The sequence below is a fragment of the Ochotona curzoniae genome, unplaced genomic scaffold (genome assembly GCF_017591425.1).
Source record: "Ochotona curzoniae isolate NIBS_2020 unplaced genomic scaffold, NIBS_Ocur_1.0 scaffold_4683, whole genome shotgun sequence".
Lineage (NCBI taxonomy): Eukaryota > Metazoa > Chordata > Mammalia > Lagomorpha > Ochotonidae > Ochotona > Ochotona curzoniae.
This window is the reverse complement of record NW_024467121.1, coordinates 20704344-20722221: the sequence shown is the minus strand read 5'-3', so window position 1 is coordinate 20722221 and position 17878 is coordinate 20704344. Positions and strand designations below refer to the sequence as shown.

General features: G+C 51.5%; 1 protein-coding gene across 1 annotated transcript in view; it reads right to left on the bottom strand.

Moving 5' to 3' along the window:
• Window positions 1-17612, bottom strand: part of COQ8A (coenzyme Q8A) — a 40004-nt gene extending 22392 nt beyond the window's left edge. The window contains exon 1 of the mRNA XM_040967968.1: window positions 17534-17612. The gene's annotated coding sequence lies outside the window, so the exon portion shown is untranslated. The remainder of the gene's footprint in view (window positions 1-17533) is intronic.
• Between the last annotated feature and the right edge of the window lie 266 nt (window positions 17613-17878).

The following is a 17878-nucleotide window of genomic DNA, read 5'->3' as shown; positions in this document are numbered from 1 at the left end:
AAAGGGTCCTGGACCAGAATCCACGGACTTCAGACTTTCAGATTCCTGGGAGCACAGGCTCTCCTCCTGGGCGGGGTGAAAGCTACTTTTATTTAAAGTGAGAACTGGAGTGACAGATCCATTCATTCATGCATGGGGGCCTGGAACACTGGGATCCCCTGCTTCCCCACCCCAAGGGACAGGACTGAGCTGCTGTCTTTGTGAATCTTTGTGAATGACCTAGTGACATTGTCCTTACTGACCCCCGTTACAAAAGAGAATACTCAAGCTGGGGGCTGGGGGTTCACTACCCAGTAGGGGTCATGCACTCTGGAAAGCCTGCCCAGGCCCCACATCATGTTGTCCCCATAAACTCCTGGCCTAGTGACTGAGAGGCCTTTTTAGCTGCAGCAGGCACAAATGAGCCCTCAACCTCACGATCAAGGCCAGAGACTTGCAGACAATGATCATTCTTTGGAAGGGACAGGAGACGGGCAGGGGCGCTGTCCAGCCCATCCTGACTAGTGCCATTTCACATCCTCGACTGCTCTGCAAGAACAAGGGTGGGCAAGGCCTGTAGATCTGCTGCCCAGGACTAAGACAGAGCTCACACATGACCAGCACCAACTTGAACCTGTCCCAACACTGCACTTCATTCACCATGCTCTCAAGTCTGGGGAGAAGAGCCACCAAGGCCCTGGGCTGCAGAGTAACGGAGTTTTGAGAGACATCTAAGCAACAGTGGAAACAGACCCTGAGTACACCCATCCTGAAGGACCCTCGCATGTGGCTGCAACCCCATCCACAGAGAATGTGAGGCTTAGGGAGGCCAGGGACCAAGAGACCACAGCAGACCCACTGCCCCAGAAACAAGTTCTGCTGTAAGTCCCATCTCATCCACTGTGTGGCACCAAATCTTCCTCCAAATGTTCTCTCAAAACCTATCCAATTCAGGCTAAAAACTAATTTAACCTGAATTTTCCATCCAAATTATTATGATCACATGCTAAAGTTCACTAAAGGAAAATTTGCTAAGTGTGTTTTTTAGTTTTGTTTTAGCCAGCTTAAGTTGACCCTGGTACCAATGGGAGTGCAAATTTTTTTTTTAAGATTTATTTATATTTATTGGAAAGTCAGATTTACAGAGAGAGAGAAAGGTCTTCCATCCACTGGTTCACACCCAAATGGCCAACGGTTGAAGCTTAGCTGATCCAAAGACAGGAGCTTCCTTTAGGTCTCCCACATGGGTACAGAGTCCCAAGGCTTTGGGCCATCCTTGACTGCTTTCCCAGGCCACAAGCAGGGAGCTGGATGGGAAGCAGAGCAGCCAGGATGCAAGGATCCCATATGGGATCCTGGTGTGTACAAGGCAAGGACTTCAGCCACTAGACCAAAGCGTCAGGCCCTGGGCGTACAGACCCCATTTCAGGTACAGATGTTGGGGACAGCAGGTAGGACATTGCTTGAGTTGCCTACCTCCCATGTTGTGTCTGGGTTCAAATCCTGGCTCTGGTCCTTACTCCAAACTGCTGCTGATGTAGAGCCGCCCCAGAAGCAGCAGGTGGCGACCCAAGGACCCGTGTCTGCCATGCATATGAGAGTCCCGGGCTGAGTTCCCTCCTTCTGGCTTTGGCCGGGCCCAGCTCTGGCTATTCGACCTGAAAGCCAACTGTTTAAAGAGGGGAAAATGCCAATAAAATAGACTCCCCACTTAAACTCCTGGATTTGGCAACTCTGAGTGGTAATGGTCACTCTCAATAATGCCCTAATTGTATTTCCCCGGCTATGCTGACACATACAACACGTACTCTCAAAATATGGGGGGAATGTCATTTAAAAGGAAGTGGCACACAGTAAGAGGTGGCCAAGCCACTCTCTGCCCAAAAGCTTGCGTCTGTATGTCTGATGAACTCCCAACTGCTGCCAAGTCTCACCCCAGGCGGTAGGTACAGCCTGGGGATCGGCCAAGAGGTCTTTCCTCCAAGAAGATGGTCTGGGGTCTGACGCAGTAGCCTAGCGGCTAACATCCTCACCTTGAACATAAGCTGGGATCCCATATGGGCGCCGGTTCTAATCCCGGCAGCCCTGCTTCCCATCCAGCTCCCTGCTTGTGGCCTCAGAAGGCAGTAGATGATGGCCCAAAGCCTTGGGACCCTGCACCCGTGTGGGAGACCTGGAAGAAGTTCTGGGCTCCTGGCTTCGGATCGGCACAGCACTGGCCATTGCGGTCACTTGGGAAGTGAACCAGCAGACAGAGGATATTTCTGTCTCTCCTCCTCTGTGTATATCTAATTTTGCAATAAAAATTAAAACAAAAAAAAGGAAGATGATGATCTGTCCATGCATAGCAACAAGTCAATAAAGCCAGCCTGCTGATAAAGCTCTTGTTGAGCAGATTAACACAGTGAAGCTTATTTCAAAGCTACAGCCTAGACTCACCCCCACTAGATGAGTCCTACTTACCCACTGTGCAGGGGCTGTGCTCCAGGCTCCCCTCCTAGTACTAAGCAAGTCATCTGCACCCTAAGCAAAACCACGTACATTCTGCAAAGGAGTTACCTGTCCCCAAAAGAACAGAGAAGAAACAGAGAGCCAGCTACAGCAGGAGACTCCCTCCCAGAACTTTTCTTATCTTCTGATCTTCAAAACCATGGGTCCCCAAAACCCCACTTTTAACTCACTGTAATACCAAAGTGACTTCTAGCTCAACTGCCTTGAATAAATCTTGCCACAAAACCCCTCCAGGAATGAACTGACAATTAGGCACTCGGCAACACTAGGTGTTTCATCAGTATTTAAAAATAAACAGAGGCCTAGCTCCATGGCATAGCAAGGTAATACCTTGCCTAAGGTGCCAGCACGCTGGGGGGGGGGGGGGGGGGGGGTGGTATTGGTTCAAGTCTCAGCTGTTGCATTTCTAATCCAGCTCCCTACCAAGGTGCCTGGGACCCTATAACCAAGCGGGAGACCCCGAAGAAGCTCCTGGTTTCAGATCAGTTCAGCTCCGGTGATTGCGGCCATTTGGGGAGTGAAGGAGCAGATGGAAGACCTCTCTCTCTAATCTGCCTTTCAAATACAAATAAATGTTAAACAAGAAAGTCTCCAAAACACATTTAATACACAAGTTAAAAGTCTTGGGGTGGTTACTGGTACAGTGAAAATGCTGTGTCCGGGACTCCTACATCCCACCCCTGGTGCCTCGGCTGGAGCTCAGCTCTGCTTCCAATTGCGGCTTCCTGCCCAAGCACAGCCGGGGTTCACACAGCTGGTTCAGCTGGTTCTCCACCTACCACATGGCACAGAGACCAGGACTGAATGCTCTGCTTCTGCCTTTGCCCTGACCCAGCCCTGGGTATTTTGGGCATTTGGGGAGCGAAGCAGCAGATGGAAGATCTCTCACTGCCCCTGTGCCTTATAAACAAATGTCCTCAACAATCCCTACTAGTACCATGGTTTCATCTGCTGATATTCCAGCCTCACTGAGAGCATCGGCTCCCAGCCCGCATCCTTCTGCTCTTTACACGGTTTTGCAGACCTTGCCATTGAGTAGCAGAGAGGACTCTGGGGGTAACTGTGATGGCGGCCTGCTCTCCCCAGGACAGGAAAGCCTCATGTGCCCAGTGGCCACAAACTACCAAAGCAGCGTGGTGGAAGACAGGCAAGCCATGTACAATTGGGAGCAGTCAGGAGTGCCCACCAGCTAAGTACCACCCCAGATTAAAAAAAAAAAGTCATCCCATGCTCTACTCGCTACCATCTCCGCCTAGGACCCTGGGCTGGTCCCTGAATGAACCTGCCAGGCCAGGGTACTCCCTGCCACTCATCACATGGGCACTGTCACCTGGCAGATGGCCAGAAGCCCACTGATGCTGACATATGCAAGCCAGAGGCAGAAGTACCTTGGATCCAAGTCCCCAGCTCTGTCACTATCAGCCACTGACATGAGTGAGAGACGGCTCCAGGTGGCCAACCAGGCCCCTTTTCTGATCTTGCTGAGCTATGCAGCTACCAATAAACAAAAATACACCTAGAGAGAGGTCTGCGAACAAATGCAGCCTCCCACCACAAGGATGGATGAAGGCTGTCCCCCGGATGTAGAGTGAGCAAGTGGTGAGGACATCTTCCTGGTATCCGTGCCCTCTGCTCATGCCCAGGGCTTACAAAGTGCCCACCTCAGGTGTGCTTCTGACCCTCCCATTACTGGGAAGTGACCTGGGGAAGAAAGGAGCTTTAAATGTCCCCAGAACTAAAACACAACCTCCAAGGGACCCCTCCTGACTAGGTACAGCAAAACCTGTCTACAGAAAAGAGGCAGGCACGAAGCAAATGAAGGCACACCCCCATAGGAAGGGGAGGAGTTTGGTTCTGAGGGCTCCGAGGTCCCCATCCGTTCCCCAACACCCTTCCCAGCAAGCACTTACCAGGAATCGCCATCTGCCCCAGGGACAGCCACGTAGGAATTCACTTAGCAGTTCTCAAACTCCCTTTGTAAGAGCAGAGTGTGACAGCATCACCCAGCTCCAACCCAAACACCACAGACCTCAGCATCTCTAGGACCCAGGGCCCCGCTCCTTGGGACCCCTCCCTGCCACAGCTGCTACTGAGGCCTTGGACACAGGAAGCTACAACAAGCAGCCCAGAAAGCCCTTCTCTTGGGGGCAGAGGCAGAGGGTGGGGGTGAACCAGACAAAGCTCTGCACTGAGAAGCCTACTCACCTGGCCCCACGACCACCTCAAGTTCATCCTGTCCCAAACTGGCCTCACCACTACTACCCCATCCTTCCAGAGTACACCCTCCCAAGGAAAGCTGCCAGCCCCCATCCTGGCGGAATCCACTGGGAGACATCAGAGGACCCACTGCCGCCCTGGTCCACCCATGCTCCCTGATGTGTTCCCCTTGCTGCTGCCAGAGCCAGCACTTAAAGAAAATCCAAGACACCGCTCCAGGCTTTGGGGTTTCTCAGATTCCAAAGAGACCCAAAGAACCTCTGTGACCCAGCTCCCCTGCATCCTTGACCTCACACCTACCATGTGCCCTCCATTGCCTGTGTCCCCACAGGCCTGTGCACCCTCCACCCCTCCAGCCTCTCCTATGAAGCTCACTCCCGTGCGCTCTGTTCTCCCAACCATGCCAGGGTTCCCCTGTAAGTCATCCTGGGTAGCTGCATCTCTCCCCACGGCGCTGTGAGCAGAGGACAAGGACAACATCTTTCTTCCACTTTTTGTCTCTCCAGTGTGAAGTACGGAAGCTTTTGCAACAGGGATGGCGGACAGGAACTCCTCATTAAATGAAACAAACACAGCTGGGTTCTCCAAGATCCACAAAACCTGCCTCCGTGGAGCCTGGCTCACACCTGCTTGCCGTTTCACGTCTACGAGCATCAAAGGACTCCGAGGGTCAGGTCCCAGGAGAGGTGCTGAGCCTCCATGTGCATCCAGATCACCTGGATGGCCTGTCAGTCACAGGTTGCTTATTCTGTGGGGCTGAGCTGGGCCCTGGGAATTTATCTTTCTAGCATGTTCCCAATTACAGTGGATGCTGCAAGTCCTGGGGTGTTACTTTGAGAACTTCAGTCCTGGATGACGACAGAGAGGGAACAGGGTGGCCACAGCTAAGGTTAGGCAGGCAGTTGCAACAGAGATCCTTTCCTAAAGTCTGCACCTGTTACCCTTTCCTAAAAGGCTAGCTTTGCTCTGAAGTTGAGAGTTCCCACCTGCTACTCCTTTCTTCATTATTCCTTCAAGGAGTTCAATCTGCAGGACAGAGTGAAGGAGCTTAAAGACAACAACCCACAGAGCTGCTGCTAAGGGTTCCCAAGACTCACTGTGTCAGGCACACTTCAACGAAGGCTGCTGGGTGACCTTGGAGGAATCCCGGCAGGGCCGAGAACCATCTGTCAGTTTCCAACCCGTGATGCTGCAAAGTTCCTTTACATCCCTGAACTTATCCTTATTTGTCTGGGGGAAAGGGAAGTAGCAGCAGCTGACAGCTTCCTTCAAAGAATGTAAGTGTTGGGGAAAAGATAAAACTTCTCAACCATAGGTTTTGGTGGATCTGCCTTCGGGCAAAGCCCTTACAGTCACATACCAGCAAGCATCACTTAAACGCTCCAGGCAGGCATGTGTTATGAAGATCCTCTCTCAGAGGCTCAGTCAGCAGATCCAAAAGGGCCTGACATCCCACCAATTTCCAAAGGTAACTGGACACAAGAAGAACCCAGAGGAAGAAACAAAGGGGAAAATTTGCCTCAGTGCATCCCTTGTGGCCTGTCCTACCCGGGCCTGGTGAGTCAAGCCCTCCCAAGGGGAGAATGACCAGGTTGAAGAGTCAGGCTCCATGTGTATCCCCAGCCAGAAAATCCCCTTTTCCTGCCTCTCCATGCTGTCCTGCCACAGCCTGCCCAACAGCGTTTCCTTATAATTGGCCTTCGGCTGCAACGCAGCTGCAAGAGCAGAGATCATTACAGGGAGTCAGGCTGGGGCAGAACACAGCCAGGGCAGACACTTGAAATGACACTAGGCGAGGTGTTCATATTCAGGAAAAGAAGCTATATTAGCTCTTTTCCTTATGAAGGAAACACAGGGCCACAAAGCAGCAGCACCCTTCCTTTCATGGGGGGAAGGAAGCAAGGAGGGAAGGGGACCTGCAGGAAGAGTGTGCAAGTGCAAAACATCAGGGGACTGGATGATGGGCAGATCCCCCGGCGGCCAGGGGATGGACACTCTTCACACGCTTCCGCCCTTCATGGTCTCTAAGGCTCCCTATAAGATAAACAGAAGTAACCTGCCACCTTTTGAAACTTTTTTTTTTAAAGAAAGATTTATTTTTCTTGGAAAGGCAGATTTACAGAGAGAAGGAGAGACAGAGAGGAAGATCTTTGTCCTCTAGTTCGCTCCCCAAGTGGCCACAATGCCTGGAGCTGAGCCAATCTGAAACCAGGAGCCTGGAGCTTCCTCCAGGTCTCCCACATGGGTATAGCATCCCAAGGCTTTGGGCATTCCTCAACTGCTTTCCCAGGCCACAAGCAGGGAGCTGGATGGGAAGTGGAGCTGTTGGGACTAGAACCGGCACCCATATGGGATCCTGGTACATCCAAGGAAAGGATTTTAGCCACTGAGCCATTGTGCCAGGCCCTTGGAATTTATTTTTAACTATGCACACACATGTGTGACTGGTTTATTTCTGTCTTTCTTTCTTTCCTCTTTCCTTTTTTTGAAAAGCAGAGATAATTATCTACTGGCCCATTCCCCAAATGTCCACAACAGCTAGGATTTGGGGAGGCAGGAAATTCAACCCAGGCATCCAGTGTGGGCCACAAGGACCCAACCACTTGAGCCATTACCTACTGCCTTTAAGAGCCTGCAGTATAAGAAGCTAGAATTGGGGACCACTGCTATGACTCAAACCCAGGTACTGCAATATGGAACATGGGTGGTCTTAACCACCAGGCCAAAAGCCTGCTCCAGGATATATAATTTTCTTTATTTTTAAATATTTGTTGGAGCTGGTACTGGGGTGAAGTAGATTAAACTGTTACCTGTAGTGCCAACAGCAGCAGATGGCCCAAGCATCTGGCCCCTGTACCCGTGTGGGAGACTAAAAAGAAAAGTTCCTGGCTTCTGCCTGGCTCAGCCTTAGTTACTGCAGTCCTTGGAAGATGGAAGATGGAAGATCTCTGTCTCTCCTTCACTCTCCATAACTCTGCCTTTTAAATAAATGCACCTTTTTAAAAGAAAGAGATGTGTCTATTGGAAATGCAGAGTTAAAGGGAGAGAGAGAAGTCTTGCATCTAGATACATAATTCTTAAAATGCTTCTCCATACCCCCTTGGTGTCTGACCAGGCTGGAATGTAGAGGTGTTGGATCAGATGCTATAAATAAAGCCTCCCCGGCCCGTGGTAATTAGCACTGTCCCTCATCAGAAGACAACTGCCCTCCCAGGCTGCCAGCCAGACGGAGCATGGGCATCTTACTTTGGGGAAAGGGGCTCAATCGCCCTCCTCAGAAGAGGGGTGAGAAAACCACCTGGTACAATATCAACCCCTGCATTCAAAGGCAGGAATTATCACCCACAAAAAGCCAGGGTCCTCGTTTACAGCTGTGTGATTTGGTACACTGATGACATTTTCAGAACCAGAAGTTAAGTTAAGACCTGTGATATAAAGGTGTTTTTCCAGGGCACAGATCAGAAAACTGCTCTCTGGGGCTAAAATCTCGCCCTGCTGCTTGTGCAAATAAAACTACTCAAACATGGCCATGCTCATTTAATTGTGTACTGTCTACAACACCACCATTTACATATATGCTTATAACTGCTTTTCTTTTTCTTCTTGACTACCACAACAGAGTTAGGTAGTTACAAGAGAGACATATGGCCTATAAATGCCAAAATATTTATTATCTGGTCTTTTAAACTTTGTTCCATCAGAATTGAATCTGAGCAGACCAATAAGCGTGGCTTTGGGGTGAGGAACCCCATTACAACATTGCTCCTGAACTAGAGACAGGCTCACCCCATCAGACACAGGCTGCCCACCACCCAGAGCCACAAAGGCAGACACAGACAAAGGAAGGGCTGGGGTGATGAACACCTTTTACTACATCACGCAGGATGCAGAGAGTAGTCAGGCCTGGGGTAGCAGCTAGGCGCTGGTTTGGGAACATGAGATGCCAACTTCCTCCACATCTCTCTGTCCTGCTGCTTCAGGAGGCCCACAGCCTTAACTGCTTCTACAGCATTCCCTCACTCCATCATCTACCCATGGCTTGGGCTTGAGCAGATAAAAACCCATCTTACCATTCCTTCAATCCTGTACTTTCTTGGTATCCTTAACAGCCCTTTTACAGGCAAGCACTGGGTATAGCAGGAACATGGGCAATGGAGTATTGCAGCGTGGCACACTGTCGGTCCCACCCTAAGCCCCACTCAGAGCCCTGGTGGGATGGGAGTGGTCCCCTCATAAGCCCACAGGATAGTGTGTCTGCCGCTATGACCAGCGTTTCAAAGGAAGCACCAGGCTCATTCTATAGGTGAAGGAGCTAAGCCACATGGAAGTTTAAAATCTGCCCGAAGTCACACCATTTGTAGGAGTAAGGTTAAGACCTGAATCCAGCATGGCTCAGGAGCCAACCTATGTACAGGCTAAAAACTGAAAATGAAAATTAAGCCAAGACTTGGGATACTCATTTCCCTTGTCAGAGTGCCTGGAAGTCCCACTCTGCTTCTGATCCAGCTGCCTGCTAATGTGCATTCTGGGAGGCAGCAGGCAACAGCCCACATACTTAGGTCCCTGTTACTCACATGGGAGATTTGATGGAGTTTCTGACCCTGGCTGCAGCCTGCTCCAGCCCTGACCGTTACAGGCATCTGGGGAGCAAACCCCTCGACAGGATACGTGTGTGTGTGTGTGTGTGTGTGTGTGTTGGTTGCTGTGCCTTTCAAGTGACTTTTTTTTAAGGAAGAAAACAAGTAGATATGTGCAGCTAATGTCCCATACTACAATTCCCCGCTCTGCATCCCTTGGGAAACTCAGCTGGTTTTTATTTTAAGATTTCTTTAAAACCAGATATATTATTATTGAAAAGGCAGATCAGATTTACAAAGAGGAGAGATGGACAGAACAATCTTCCATCCACTGGTTCACTCTTCAAGAGATCACAATGGCCAGAGATGAGCTGATCCAAAGCCAGGAGCCAGAAGCATCTTCTGGGTCTCCGACATGAGAGCAGGTCCCAAGGCTTTGAGTCATCCTCTACTGCTTCCCCAGGCTAGAAGCAGGGAGCTGGACAGGAAATAGAGCAGCTGGGATGCAAACCAGCATTCGTATGGGATCTCTGCAGATGCAAGGTGAGGATTTAGCCACCCGGGCATTGCACCAGGCCTTGGATTCAGCTGTTTTTAAGATTCCCGGGGTGTATTGTCCAGTGGTAGGCTCTGGTTTGGGGCCTGGTGGGTGGGCAGTGGGGTAGTTATACAAGCAGCAGAAGGCCAAGTTTCAGCTTCTGTCAATGGTGCATAGAGGGACCCAGTGCTGGGAGTGAACTTAAATGAGCTTGGGGCTCCAGGCACAGAAACCAAAGGAGGGTCCTGGGCGGCTCCTCCCCTAACAGTGAATACAGGAAACTGATGGCAGGTGAGGCTACTAAACGCCCGCCAAGCCAAGCCCAGAGGATGATAGCTATTTCACGTCAAGACCCCAAACTTACTAACATTTCCCACTTAGACATTTAAAAGGACCAGTGTTGTGACACAGTGGGTAAAGCGGCTGCCTGTGATGCCAGCAATGGTTCATGTCCTAGCTGCTCCACTTCTAACCCAGCTTTCTACTAATGGCCTGAGAAAAACAGAAGACACCCCAAGTCTTTGGGGCCCTGCCACCCACATGGGAGACCTAGAGACCACCCACATGGGAGACCTAGAGACCATCCACATGGGAGACCTAGAGACCATCCACATGGGAGACCTAGGCAATGAACCAGCAGATGGAAGTGCTCTCACGCTCACACTCTCTCTTTTTCAGTGACTTTCCTTCTATCTCTGTAACTTTTTCAAGTAAAGAAATAAATATTTAAATCAGATTTAAATACGTGATTCAGGAACTGATATGTACAAAGTGGTTAAGATTATGTGGCGTTAGAACACCTGGATTTGATTTCTATCCCTGAACTGACTTGCTAGTGATAAGCTAGCAAGCTTATCTTTTTTTTTTTTTTTAATTGGAAAGGTGGATATACAGAGAGGAGGAGAGACAGAGAGGAAGATCTTCCGTCCAATGGTTCACTCCCCAAGTGAGTATAACGGCTGGAGCTAAGCCAATCTGAAGCCAGAAGCTCTTCCGGATCTCCCACATGGCTACAGGGTCCCAAGGATTTGGGCCGTCCTCAACTGCTGTCCCAGGCCACAAACAGGGAGCTGGATGGGAAGCAGGGCCACCGGGATTAGAACTGGTGACGATATGGGATCCTGGCGCGTGCAAGGCGAGGACTTTAACCACTATGCTATCGCGCCGGGCCCAGCAAGCTTATCTTTGCACTTCCGTTTTTTTCCTCTTTTCCTAAAGAGAAGTGCAATACATTATCCAGACACCAGCATTTGAGGCATACAGAGGTGCTCGAGAACTATTAGCTGTCACAATGCTGATCATTATGACTACAGAAGCCCTGCAACGAAGCTCCCTCTCGGGGAAGACTGAAAGCATGAGTGAGATCAGTGTGGACAACCCTTTCATTTACATCCCTACTGCTGTGCACCGAGCACAGTATCACCTGGGAATCAGGGAGGCGGGCAGGGCTGGGGCAAGGACAGCCTCAACTTCTCTTGGGGACCCCTGTATTTTACTTCACACTATGTTGGAAGGCCCCCTTCAGGCAGCAACGGTCCCAAGTGCTGGCAGCCTCCTCAAAGCACCTTAAGTATGTGCTGGCCTCCATCCCTCTAAGCCCCAGGTGAAATGTGGACCACCAGGGAACGTCCCCAACTATCCTGAATCCCCAAGCATGCAGGGACACAGAGGCCACCAAGCAGCACCCTCTGTTTACAAATGCATGCTTACAGGATGAATGCTCAGTGAGTTTCCAAGTTGGCCTTTTATACTTGCTAGTGGTACAACAGAACACAAAGACACTCAGGGAGAGCACATGGATCCTATCATCTCTATTTCCCTGTTTCACCCCACTGCTTGGCTGTAAGAAGCCTGAGCATATGGGCAGGGATTGGGGCAGTGGTCAAGATGAAGCTTGGTACACCTACACACCCTGCTTAAACGCCAAGCTTTGAGTCTCAGCTTTGCTTCGACCCCAGCTTCCCACTAATGTGCACCCAGGGAGGCAGCAAGTGATGGTGCTCCCAGCTTCAGCCTGGTACAACCAGTTGTTCCTCAGTGGGCAATCTGCCCTAGCCCATTAGCAGTAAGCTACACCCAGGTCTGAACAGGAGACACAGTAAGGCACCCAGGTCTTTTCTCAGCCACATGTTGGCCACAAACTTGTTCAACTGCAGAGAGATCAGAGCTGTTTGCACAGGCCTCTGTCAAACAGTAACCACCTGCAGTTGACCAGGCAATCTGGTGTTACTTTCACCCTCCCCTGAGCCAGTACCAGTGCCAGACAGTAAATGTGCCAGGCAGAGAACAAACACTGAGCTTCACACCAGGCTGTGGACATTGGCTCACCAACTCTTTTCATGTCTGTACATGGCATGTCATGACAGCCCCCAGGACCAGTCAGCCAGACCCACGGACAAGCCAGCTAGTTCCCGGACACCACCTTGAGAGCTAATGGAGAAGATTCACAGTGAGGCCAGGGTTCCAGGCCCAGCTGGGTCAGCAGGCCAAGTGACCTTGAGCAAACAGGTCTCTGCAACATGCTAGGTTTCCTCATTCCCTTGTGTGCCAGAGAGAGAGAGAGAGAGAGAGAGAGACTAGCCTGGAGTTCTAGTTCCCAGAAATCCCAGAGATTCAGAATTGAGCCATTTATCCCTGGAACACAGAAGGTTGACAGGGAGGATGCGCCACAGGGCTGTCGGGAGAACTTGGATTTCACATGGTCTGGGGGGACTCAAACACTCAAAAGACTGTAGGTACTGCCCCCGTCCTTGCACCCCGAACAGCAAGTGTGAAGGGCAGACCCCCGCTGCCTTCACAGAGGCAGAGACATGGAAATCTTAGGTCTGCTCAGTCAGGAAACCCACCTGTGGGGAAGCCCATGGACAATGCAGGGGTGACAGGAGTGGGCAGGGTACGCCCCATGGACACCAGCGGGAAACTGCCGCCTGCTTCCCTTCCACATGCACACACACACACACTCCTGCAGGAACAGCCACGCGATGGATGGCACCTGAGACAGAGCAGCAGCCTGACGGGCTCTTCAAGCACCCCACCTCCTCTGCCTCAGCCTGTCTCACAGGAACACAGAGGGCCTCCCTCTCTCTACAGCCAGAGACAATCACATGTGAGCACCCTCACATTCTAGGCTCCCCATCTCAGAGCTTTCCCAAGGCTCTCCCAGTCCCATGTCATCCCATGCTGACCAGGGCCACCTCCTTCCTCTGACAGGACCTTGCCCCTGATCCATTTTTCCTTTTACCTTCCATCTTTCCTTTCATAAAAACCTTCCTGCATGTAGCCCAAGCCCACTCTCGGCATCCCTGTGCAAAACACTAAGAAACCTGGACCCGGTGTGTTGGCGCAGTGGTTAAGGTCCTTGCCTTGCATGCCCGGGATCCCACATAGGCGCCGGTTCTATCCCGGCAGCCCTGCTTCCCTTCCAGCTCCCTGCCTGTGGCCTGGGAAAGCAGTCGAGGACCGCCCAAGGCTTTGGGACCCTGCACCCACGTGGGAGACCCGGAAGAGGTTCCTGGCTTCGGATCGGCATAGTATCGGCCATTGCGCTCACTTGGGGAGTGAATCATCGGACGGAAGATCTTCCTCTCTGTCTCTCCTCCCTGTGTATCCGCCTTTCCAAGAAAAAAACAATAATAATAAATTTTTAAAAAAAAAGACACTAAGAAACCTCCACCTGGCTCCACTCCTCCTCTGCCCCTCAGTACGGCCAGCCTCTCCCCAGGATAGGGCGCAGCTGCTGTCTCTCCTGATCCCTTTGTTCACCCTTCCTGACATCCAAAGGCTCAAACCCCTGGGTTCCTTCCCTCCTTTCCCCCCACCCTCCACAGCCTTTCCTGCTGCTCCACAGATTTCCCTGAAGCCCTCTGCTCCCTCCTCTCTGGCCTCCTCTTCCTCCTCACCCACCCTGTCTCCTCACTATCTGTTCTGTCTGCTGGGTTTTGCCAGGCTCCCCACAGCTCCCTTGCTCCCCGAGATCTCTCAACCACTCAACCAGTTTCTGGAACAAACTGATACATACACATACACACACACATACATATATATACATGTATATGCACACGTCCCCATCACAGCCCCACAGGCAATGATAAAATGCTCTGAGGAATTGTGGAGGAAGTTGGAATTGTTCTGTACCCCTGTCATGGCCGTGGCTATGTATCCATGCATTTTTCAAGCTATACTCAATACACTCCCAAAACAGGGAACTTAATAAACATAGAGAAAAATTTTAAGTGGGCCTGACGAGATGGTTCAGTGCCTAAAGTCCTCACCTTGCAAGCACCAGGATCCCATACAGGTGTGGGCTCACGACCCAGCTGCTCCACTTCCCGTCCAGCTCCCTGCTTGTGGCCTGGGAAAGCAGTCAAGAATGGCCCAAAGCCTTGGGACCCTGCACCTGTGTGCGAGACCCAGAAGAGACTCCTGACTCCTGGTTTTGGATCAGCTCAGTTTTTGGCCATTGTGGCCACCTGGGGAGTGAACCAGTGAACAGAAGATCTTCCTCTCTGTCTCCTCCTCTCTGTGTATCTGCTCTATCTTTTCAATAAAAATAAATAAATCTTTAAAAATGTTTAAAGATTTATTTTTATTGCAAAGTCAGATACACAGAGAGGAGGAGAGACAGAGAGGAAGATCTTCCATCCGATGATTCACTCCCCAAATAGCTGCAATGGCCAGAGCTGCACCGATCCAAAGCCAGAAGCCAAGAACTTCCTCCAGGTCTCCGATGCGGGTACAGGGTCCCAAGGATTTGGGCCATCCTCGACTGCTTTCCCAGGCCACAGGCAGGGAGCTGGATGGGATGCAGAACCGCTGGGATCAGAACCAGCAACCATATGGAACCCTGGCACATTCAAGGCGAGGACTTCAGCCACTAGTCCACTATGCTGGGCCCTGAAAATTTTTTTAATTGATGGGAACAATGGTCTTGCTGGCACATCAACCCTATCGTGTCTAAAGCTAACATGTTCCTCCAGCCCAGCTCTTCCTCCTCTGGTGCACTCTATTTTCAGCGACATCATCACCCAGCTCCTCCCCCAGCAGAAATCCCAATCCTCTATCTGCTCAGAGAGTCTAGAAATTCCTCCTGCATGTATCGCCACTTAGAGTTATACCTTGAAGTTTTTTTTAAAGATATGTTTCTATTGGAAAGTCAGATACAGAGAGAAGGAGAGATACAGACGAAGATCTTCTGTACATTGATTCATTCCCCAAGTGGCCATAACGGCCAGAGTTGAGCCAGTCCCAAGCCAGGAGCCAGGAGTTTCTTCTGGGTCTCCCACCCGGAGGTGCAGGGTCCCAAGGCTTTGGGCCATGCTCAACTGCTTTCCCAGACTACAAGCAGAGAGCTGGGTGGAAAGCAGGGCTGCTGGGATAAGAACCGGTGCCCATATGGCATCCTGGTAAGTTCAACGTGAGGACTCTAACCTCTAGGCCACTGCACTGAGCCCTATACCTTGAGTTTAACTTCCCTATATATATGACCGCCTGGGACTGGGGCCACCCTCACTTCTCATAAACTCCCCTTCGTGAGTCAATGCCTCGCTGCAGTCCCCATGAGACTCCACAAGGAGCAGGGCCCTTGAACTCCAGGGCTTCCACCAGCTCTCCTCTGTGGCTCTCCAAGTTCCTGGCTGTTGTTTCACAGGCATGCCAGAACTATCTGCAGATGCCACTGTCACATCAAGACGATGCTCCATCTAAATATTCCTGGCTAATTTTGCACACAGCTCTTATTTCAACCAACAAAGAAAATGACTCAGTGTCCACAGATCGTGATGGATAATGTTCCTTCCAAGTTTTCAACTTTCCAAATGACAAATTTCTCTAAAATTGTCTTGGAGAAAGAAATGACTTCCTGCTGGTTACTTTCTGAGAGGCAACAAAGGCTTTCCGAAGTGACCCCTAAAGTTGACAAAGGAGTATTATGGGAAATGCTGAAGACCCCTTATCCCCTTCCAGATTCAAGTAACAATAAAAGATTTGTAGCAAGAATTTGATTATTTCTTTTTTTTTTTCCTTGCCTGGATAACAATCATCACTTGATTTTCCTGCACAAACATCAGTTTAGGATTTAGAAGTTCAGGGCATAAACTCTGGGTTACACAGAAGGCAAAATCGAGATTCAGAAGTACCTTTCTCTTTACACACAAACAAGAGATGGACTGCTACCTTTAATACTAAGGCTTCAGTCAATCCCAGAACTGTTACATACACGTCCATCTTCCGCCGTGACAACCGTACATGTATATATACACACGTCTGAAACGGAGCCACAAGCCTCTTCCCACATCCCACCACACAGACGGAGATCCCTGAACACAAGGCAAGGGTAACACTTCACCTCAGAAATACCCCTAGAGACAGCGCACTTGACCTTTCTGTCATCGCACAGACCACTTCACAAACCGGCCCATGGGGCTTCGTGTTCTTATTCACTCCTCAAAATCATGTAGTCCTCCACTTCTCCTGAGCTCCCACCCCAGGCCACAGGAAATGCCCCTGAGGGTTTCACCTTTGCCCACAAGGTGCACAGGTGAGTTTTCCTTTAAAGCTCAGTTGCTGTGGCTTCTAGCACTGGCTGACATGAACAGGCACAATGCCACAACACTCAGATACCCACAGGTCGATCCCAGGAGGGCTCTGGCAGCATGAAATGACCGTTTTGGAGTCTTAACTATGTGGTTACCAACCAAAGGTGATTTTGCCCTCTAGAGCACATGTGGCAATATGCAGAGATATTTCTATCTCGCCTGGGAGCCCTGGTCTCTTCTCAGGAGCCAGGCCTCGGTGGGCAGCTGGGCACTGAGAAACCATCAAGCCCTCCAGCAAGGAGGTGTGCCCAGCATGCCCAGGTGCTCAGCCCTGCCTTGCAGACTCAAGGCCAAGTGAACATGGACAGTGTTTGGCGGGGGTGGGGGGGAGGTTGCAGGCTCATCCTGGGCAGGGCAGCTGCACACACGGGGTCTCACCCTTCAGATGGCTGGCATCTTTTATCCAAATAGAGGGTCCCAGCACCCTGGCCTGCCCCGGTAGCAATCCCCGTCCCTAAAAGGCACAGAGAATAAGCCAGGGAAAAGGTAGGTAATGCTTATAGAATTAAGCCCTACCTACTCATAAGACCCAAAGTGCTGGAGAAGAAAGAGGAACAAAGAAAAGCAAACTACAGAAGGAATCAACAGCGGTCCCCTTTCCCGGGGTTCACACCTCTACCCCCGTGCCCGCCCACCTGTGAATCCCAACAGCTGCTGAAAGCCAAAGTTCTGGCACAAACTTCCAGCCCCCAACAGCGAAAGGCCCTCCCAAAACACAGAGGGCAAGGGTTTGGAAAAGAAAAGAAACACGTCCACCAGAAAGCGAGGCAGGAACGCTGCCCTGGCTACCGAAAGGCACAACCAGTGGGTGGGCAGCACCGGGGCAACCTTGGGCGTTCCAGGCTCGCCAGGCTCCACACACGGCCCTTGTCCCCTCCACAACACAGGCTCGGCAGGCTGAGGAGGGCGCAGGGTCGTGGCACACAGCTGCAGGGCTGCCACTCTGCACCCGTGGCGCGCCCACCCCCAGCTCCAGAGCACGTGAAACTCGCCCAGGGAAGCCGCACTGTCACTTAAGGAGAATGCGTCCAGGGCCCGCGCGGGTGGTTGAGACCAAATCTGGGAGCGGTAGACAGTGCCGAACATGGGGCTGGCGAGCGGGTAGCAGGCAGCCTTACCCGGCTGCAGGCAGCAGGGATCCGCGGTCACCTTCGCGCGGCCTCCGAGCGCGCTGGCCTTACTGCTGGCGCCCAGCACGCGCTCCGGATCTGTTTACCAACTCGCCCCCTCCGGGGCAGGCCCAGCGCCGCTTGGCCCCGCCCCCTCGGCGCTCCCATTGGCTGAGTAGCTGTCGCCGACCGAACGCCGGCGTGGCTCCAGGGAGCGTGCTCGGCCCGTGCTCCCTGCCACCAACCAATCGAGACCGAGGGTGGAGTCAGAGGAACCAATGGGAGACCGCCTCGACGAGCAGGGCCCCTCCCATTCTCCCTCGCCTTGCCCGTTGCCCTTTGCTCTGGTTGGGG